Source organism: Tenrec ecaudatus, chromosome 2 (assembly GCF_050624435.1).
Source record: "Tenrec ecaudatus isolate mTenEca1 chromosome 2, mTenEca1.hap1, whole genome shotgun sequence".
Lineage (NCBI taxonomy): Eukaryota > Metazoa > Chordata > Mammalia > Afrosoricida > Tenrecidae > Tenrec > Tenrec ecaudatus.
Window position 1 is genome coordinate 137,114,648 of NC_134531.1, and position 8,190 is coordinate 137,122,837.

At 47.7% G+C, this 8,190-nt stretch overlaps 1 pseudogene; it reads right to left on the reverse strand.

The window, feature by feature from the left end:
• Positions 1–2,819: 2,819 nt before the first annotated feature.
• On the reverse strand, positions 2,820–3,684 carry LOC142440989 (cleavage and polyadenylation specificity factor subunit 5 pseudogene; annotated as a pseudogene).
• Between the last annotated feature and the right edge of the window lie 4,506 nt (positions 3,685–8,190).

Sequence of the window (8,190 nt, forward strand, 5' to 3'; positions counted from 1 at the left end):
CCCTTTGACCGCGACCATTACTGCTTCCCTGAGCAGTGATTGCGTACTCACGGGAGATAAAATCCTTGACAACTCCAATCGTTTCTGCGTTTATCGTGATGCTACCTGTTGCTCCCGTGTGAGGACTTGGTCTTCTTGACATGGAGTTGTCATCCATGCTGAAGGCTGCACTCCTTGCTCTTCCTCAGCAAGTGCTTCAAGTCCTCCTCCCTTTCTGCAAGCCAGGCCGTGTCCTCTGCTGGTGTCCGCTTGCTCATGCGCCCTCCTCCAATCCCGATGCCACACTCTTCTTCACAGAAACCAGCTGCTTTGATGATTTGCTCAGCAGACCGATGGAGACCCTGAGGCACACATTTTCTACATTCAGTCTGGGCGCTGAACAAACCATCAGAGAAGCTGGATTCTATGAAGAAGAATGCACGATGAGGATGAGAAGAAGGCTAGGTTGTGTCATCCGCGTGCTGTCGGTTAATACGCCTTCCTCCGATATGCTACAACTTAGGCGGGATATAGTCAAGGCCATACTTTGGATCTTGTTTTCATTTTCTCCAACTTCAACTTGAACTTGATAGGAGTCGTTGATAGTCTGTTCCACAGCTCCTGGTTTCAGTTCAGCTGCTTCTCCATGAGCTTCTTCATCCCTTTCCCCCCAGGTGTAGTGGATTTGAATTCGGTTTATTCCCTGCGTGCAGTCGGCTTTTATGTAGCTGAAGAGATATTTGCAATGAAGTTCCTATCACAGGCCATATTTTCCAACTACCATTCCTTCCTGTTTGTTTCCAGCATTTGAATCCCAACAGCCAATAATTACCAATGCATCTTGATTGCATGTTTGATGAGCTTCAGACTGAAAATGTTGGTAGAGTTCTTCAATTTCTTCATAACTACTTTGGTGGTTGGTGCATAAATTTGAATAATAGTGGTGTTGACTGGGTTTCCTTGTGTGCGGACACATATCAATCTATTATAGACAGTACTGTACTTCAAAATAGATTCTGAGATGTCTTTCTTGATGGCAAATGAGACAACGTTCCTTGTTCTCATTCCCAGCATAGTAAACCATATGATTACCTGATTCCAAATGGCCAACACCGATCCATTTCAGTTCATTAGTGCCTGGATATTGAGTTTCATGGCATCCATTTTTGATGAAGTCCAATTTTCCTAGCTCCATGTTTTGTCCATTCCAAGTTCCAGTTTTTAATAGCTGTTTACAGTTGCTTCTTCTCCTTTTGTCGTGCTCCATCAGCAAATGAAGGACCTGAGCACTTCGCTCTCCTTAGAGAAGGCAGCTCTTGCTCAGTCGTAGTTTGGGGCCTTCTGACCTGAAGAGCTTTTCCTTGATGCTCAGTGGCTAACTCCTCAGAGGTGGGCAGTCTCTTCCTCCTCTGTAGTCGGTTCGTAGTCTGGAAGTTCTACAGAAATCTCTTCCCTTTGGGTGAGCCTGCTGGTTATTTGAAATCACTTCCAGAATCACAGCAACTGACAAGTCACCGCAGTGTGACAAACGTACCTTGCTATCGATCCTTGTTACTATCCGTGTCACCTTCTTCCCTCCTTGTGTGTGCCTATGGGGGCGCCTGTGTGTCTCTGTCTTTTTAAAATGTATTTATTACTTTCTTCTCTTCCCTTTCCCTTCCTCCCCCTCCCCAAACCATGGAATTGACTCATTTTGCTGGGCATAATGTCTTCCAGATGCACACCTGTCATGAGATGTTTGGTAATTTCATCGTTGTTCTTTAGAGGTGCATAGTATTTGTATGTTTGCACCAAAGTTTATCCATTCCTCCCCAAACAGGCATTTTGGTTTCCACCGGTTTCTGTCCACAAGATAGTGCTGCGATAAGCATGTTGTTGTTGTCGTTGTTGTTGTTGTTAGGTGCCATAGAATCGGTCCCCCTCATAGTGGCCTTGTGCACAACAGAATGGAATACGGGCCAGTCCTGGGACTCCTCACAGTTGTTCCTAGGCTTGAGCCCATTGTCGCAGGGATGATGTCAACCCATCTCCTGAAAGGCCTTCCTCTTTTGGATGGCCCCTCTGCTTGACCCAGCGTGATATCCGGCCTCAGGAACCGGTCTCTTCCTAACAGCATGGCCAAGGTACAATGCTCCTCACGTCTAAGGAGCATTCTTACTGCACTTCTTCCAAAACAGATTGATTTGTCCTTTCGGCAGTCTGTGGTACTTTCAGTGTTCTTCACCAACACCATAGTTCAAAAGCATCAATTCTTCTTCAGTCTTCTCTGTCCAATGCCTAACCTTCACCTGCACACGTGGCCCTTGAAAGGGCCAGGGCTTGGGTTGGGCACACCTTCATCTTCAAAGTGAGATGACATGAGTAATCTTACTCGAGCGTGTGTATATCTGTCCACGTTTAGTCCTTGGCTTCTGTGGGGACGTCCTGAGTTCAGGGCCCGCTGGGCCGTGTGGTATTCTAGTAACATTTGTTGGAGGGAAACACCGCGAGACTTTCCAGGGCAGATGCACAGGTTTTAGCAATGCTGATTGACTTCCCCTCGGACATTCATCTGCTTGACTCCTTCTCACGTGGCTCTTAGTCTCCTTCGGCTCTTCTGTCCTTTAATCTCCCCTTCTTGCTTTAGTCTGGATGTTTTTTGGTTCTTTAATCTTATTTTCTGTCATGTCCAGTCTGGGGTTCAGCCTATATCAGGCATACTTTATTCTTTTTTTTTTACCTGTAAAATTTTTTAAAGTTTAATGTAAAGTTGTTAAAAAATACAAATAGAAAGTCCACTTGTTTAATATTGTACAAAAATAGTTTAAGTAGAACTCAAAGTAAATGAAGCATTATCACCTGTTGACACCACTATCTAGTTATTCATAGTAACCTTACTACCCGAACAATAGAAAATAGGGAGCAATTGAGGGACTGGGGAAGGGAGAAAACCAAAAGCTGGTCTACCATGTTTATTTTTCTACGCTGCGGATCGCTGTGCTCACAGAGACGGCTTCTTTGACTTCTCCACTGCGCAGGAAATCAGTTGTATACAAAACTGAAACTGCTCAAGAGCGGAGGGAGACTAGAAATGATGGGTCCGTATCCCGGTGCGTTGTCATACAACTCAAACAGTGGTGCAGCTACCAGCTTGTAATTTTGGGGGACTGCAAACAAGGCTTTCTCTTGAAGTTGAACCAGAAATAACTTCTTGTGTTCCTTGGGCTTTGTGATATGTGCAGGAATATATGGATACTGAGGAGGCTCACAATTCAGTCTCCACCAGTTCCCAATGCAGTCATCAATCACCCAGTCTTGCAGGACCCCGTCTTGACGACCTAGGATCTCTGTCATTAAGCATTGTAGTCCTTCAACTTCATGTTCTCCTGGATTAAGTTCACCACCAGGTAATTTGAAGAAAGTTGTTCCGAGCTGCAGCAATAGCACACGGGGTAGCCGGTGTGCGTGCACAATCAGAACTCCTTCCACAGTTCTTCTCATTCCACTTTTATCGAATTCCTCCCTCATGCGTTGAAATCGGGCAGCCACAGAGCTGTCCTTCTCATAGAGGGGCTCCTTTGTACCAAAAGTGTAATTGGCAAGCGGATACAGGTTGATGGTGCGCTCCAGCGTGAGGGGCTTGGTCTGCTGGATGTACTTGTTGCCGAACTGGTTGACGCCCCGAGACCAACCGGTCTGCGAGCGATTGGGTGGCACCACAGACATGCAGGTGAGCTCGAGTCCTAGCAGCTAGTGGCGATGGAGGCGGGGAAAAATCCTCCCCGTGTGGGCAGCGGTTCTCTGTGTCCCCTCAGAGGCCACCACCACCCGCCATTAACATGAAAGCCCAGGCGTACTTTATTCTAAAAACAAAAAATGTATTTTTTTTGTTCTGACAGCAGATTTGTAAGGCAAAAGTTGTCATTTAACCACTTTAAGTGAACAATTCAGTCATGTTAATTAGGTTCCGTGTTGAACAAGCACCAGCACAATTCATTTCTAATTTTTTATCACTGCCTCCAACCAGACACTCAGCAGTCCATTCATAACTCCCATTTCTTCCTTCCCCCGCTCCAGTAACCACGAATCAACTTTTGGTTTCATGTATTTCCCTGTCTTAGGTATTCCACAGAAGCATAATTATGCCGTATTTGGCCTTTTGTGACGGACTTTTTCACTCAACACAATGCTTCCAGTATTCACTTCCATCAAAGCATGCACCAGATAGCATTCATCTTCATGACCGAGAGTCTCTCCTTAAATTCATAGGCCACACTTTGTTTATCTGGTCACATGTTGATTGACGCTCTCTGGGTGTTGTGAATGAATGCTGCAGTGAACACTGGGGCGCCAGGATCTGTCTCATTCTTTTATATCTTTATAAAGCGATTACAAATGTGCTCAGGATTCCTACATGACAAAACAGGCATAAGAAATGAACCGATAAGGCATCGTAAGTTTGCATTGGAAACTCAAAACAGGAAAAAAGAGAAAGAAATGGGAATCCCAGAATTAAAAAGGTTGTGGTTGCTGTTTGGTGCCAGTGAGTTGAGTTGGTTCTGACCCGTAGCGAGTCTATGCCCAACAGAAGGAGACACGGCACGGTCCTGGGTCATCCTTACAACTCAGTGCATTGGAAACCTGCTGCTAACAAAGAATATGGAAAGGTGAAATGTGTGGCAATGACAGCACAGAGGAAGGGAGGAGTAAGCGGCAGTCAATTCTTGTTCCTCCTACATAATCTACGAATCAGTACTCAGCTTATCTTGTCTTTATTCCCCTTTTTATTATCTTCATGATTTGTATCATTAAAAGCGCAGGACAAATTTCTATAAAATTTAAACACAATGGAGATGCATAACCTAGAAAAATGAAATGCCCCCAAATACCATCCCCAGAGAGACTATCGAAAGTTGGCAATGTATTTCTCCAAAAAAAATTTCTTTCTGTATTTAACAGGAAAAAAACACTTGAAAGTATTTATCTTGATGAAATGATGGTTCTCATCCTGTGGTTACGAAAAATGGTTATCTATGTTTTCTTGTAAACCTTGGGTGAGTGGAAGGATGTGTACAGGAACAGTTTATGAAATCATCACATTGGGAAAATGGAGACTTTGTTAGGTATGGTTGGAATCATTCTAACTCTCAGCAATCCTTCCTAGGCTTGGCCCTGCGCCAGCCCCACAATTGTTGCAGCCACTGTGTCGCTCCATCTCCTTCAGGGTCTTTCTCATAGAGCTGGATCATAAATTCTTTTGTAATTAATTTTATCGTGTGAAAATATCCATAATATATGGGACGAGAATTTTTCCATAAAGATATTAAGGGGTCACCACATGATTTATATTTTTTCCAACAGTTTTATTGGCACATAATTCACATATCATACAATCGAGTAGTTCAATCGTTCAATCGCATCAAGGGGCATTGAAGAGTCACCACCACATCGATCCTCGAGCATTCCTCCACCCCACCACATGGTTATATCGCCTTTAAGCTGAGTTGAGTAGTGCTCCTCCCCCTCCCCCCTCATTATTTACTCCTGAAATCCCCTTTCCTTCCCTATGGCACCCCAGTTCCTGCATTCCCTACAACACCTTGTATCAGTTCATTATCATTATACATCCACTCCTCTTGCGCTTCACTGCTGGGAACCCCCCAGAAAACAATGAAAGACAAATCACACTAAGGTGGTAAGGAAAGGTCACATTAGTACAAAGACAAAAATACAAACCATGCGTGAGAGGGAGAAGATCCCCATCAACATTCCAGAGGCCAGCGAAGTGAAATCATGCTCATTCCGACTCTTTCAATGACCCCTCCTTCTTCGCCCCTTCATCGTATTGCCCGAGTGAGTCTCCCCAGCGAAGCTGCACAGCAGCCCTGACAGGGGGCATTGGGTTCTGATATCATGTGAGTTTGGGGAGGGTTAAATCCCAATATTCATCTCTGGTTTCTGATTTATGTCTTTTTTTTAAATTAAGAACTTTTTCTTCCCTTCACAATTTGATGCCTTTTTGCTGTGAATCGCTGATGGATTTTTTTTTCTCCCAGATGGCTTCTGCTGGGATCACAAGGTTCCCCTTTTCTCCTAATGGAATATGTTCATCGATGTTTTTTGTCATGCCAAGCCAACTTGGAATCCTGGGAACGACCCCAACTGGGTAACAGAGCTCGAACTTTCGAAGGAAGCCCATTTGCTCTGTTCATAAGGCAGGTGCGTCCACTCCTTTCTCTCCAGGGGATGGGCTGGCTTGGTGTTAGCATGAAAGATCTTCCCAAGGGGATTCTGGAAGCTGGCCAGCTCTCTCTGGCTCGGGAACCAATGGTTGTCTGAGGGAAGATGGCCGTGCTCTCTCTCGGGGCCAACAAGGCTTCATGCTTGCGCGCTCTGTGTCACAGCTCTTTGTGGTCAGCTTGCTTAGTCTTCGCACAGCCTGGTGGCCCCGGGGTGCTGGGCGGAGGCCATTCCGTTGCTCACACTCAGCAAATCTCTGTCCCACACCCACCCTTCCCCCACCCCTTTCCCAGACACAAGGCAGCACGCGTTTCAGGTTCAACATGTAGAAGGTCTGGTTAGCTCTTCTCCGGAGGAATCCTGGCTTCTCCTGGGGGAGCGGGGGGAGCCCCCTCTGTTGTAAGGCAGGCCTACTTTTTCGCTGTTACCGTGACCGCACAAGCAGCAGACAATGTGACCAGGCAGCTCTAAGGGGGAGATCAAGGCCACATGTCCTCATGCTGTCGCGAGGCAGGTGTCTAACCAGAATGTTCCTCGAGCAAGGAAGGCTAGACTTCATCTCACGCCTGGACGCTGGCATATTGTCCCGAGAGACGAGTCGCTGGAGAAGGACCGCGTGCTTGGTAAAGTGAAGGGACAGAGACGAAGAGGGGGACCTCCATGAGACGGGGTGACACAGTGGCTGCAACTATGGGCTCAAACATACCAGCCCTTGTGAGGATGGCGCGGGACTGCGGGCGGTTTGTTCCGTTGTACACAGGGCGGCACGAGTTGGAACCGACAGCACACAACAACAGCAGCAGCAGCAGACACTGTGGAGTCCGGGCCCAACAGCTACGGACCTGGTCTGGGGAATGCCAGTGGGAACGGATTTTGAAGATTCTCTCCGGTCAATAAAACAGCCACCCAGGACATGAGGCTGACTCACGGCCTCGCTCCTGCCCTTTGTCCCCATGGACTCAGGCAGCCTCAGCCCAACTTCGCCCTCACAGGCCTGCCTCTGGCCCTTCCTGCCCTAATCCCCGTGGCCCCTCCGCCTGCATTCCCAGACCCCGAGGCCAGCTGGCAGCTCTTGGACGCCAATGGCATAGCTCTGACCCATTCTTCCAGCAACATGGGCGGCCAGCTTCACACCAGGCCGCCACAGCTGGTGTGTCCTGTGGCCAGGCCCGGAGGTGAGGTCAGTCCGTGACTTAACCGTGGAGAGGTACCACCTACGGTGCTGGACACCGCTGGGCAGCGTCCTTCACCAAGACCCAAGGAACTACCACAACCAGGCAGGGGGCAGGCAGAGAGAAAAGATAGGGCTGGCCCTAAGTTAGAGACAGGCCTACGCTAGCAGATCTCCTGAGGGAACTTCTACTTCTTCCCACCAATCTGCACCCACCATGCTCCTCGGGACCCTTCTGGAGCAGGGGACCATCTCAAGTACATGGAGCAGGGCCTGTGGGGTCCACTCCAAGGAGACTTGGAATGTTAATGTTAAAGTTAGCTCCGAACACTTTACATGCACATAATAGCCATTTAATTATTCAGCACTCTGAAATGAAACGTCACCTGATACATAGGAAGGGCTCGGCAATACCCATTGAATAGGTGAGCACGGCATAAACAATAGCAGCCACAGGTGTGTTCGCATCGCCCATCTTTCTGTTGCTGGAAGCCTGGGGATATGGAAGTGGCCCTGCTGTCAGCTCTAGCAGTCTGGAAGAGGAGGAGGGTCCTTAGTCGGGAGCCCAGGAGGCCCTGGCCAGGCAGCAGAAGAACAAGGATGCCTGGGGATGTGTGAGCTAAGGCAGGGTCAAAGTTATGCCTTGAGTCCAGGCCTGTGGCCGGAGGTCGATGGGCAGGGTGAGCCAGACAGGGAGTCCCAGGCTGACAGTTAAGTGTGCGTGTGTGTTGGCCGTAGGTATCTGCAGAGTAGCCCCAACGAGTAAGTCCCTGTGTTGTATTCCATGCTTGTTTCCTTGCTGGGGTTGCGGTGTCTGCATC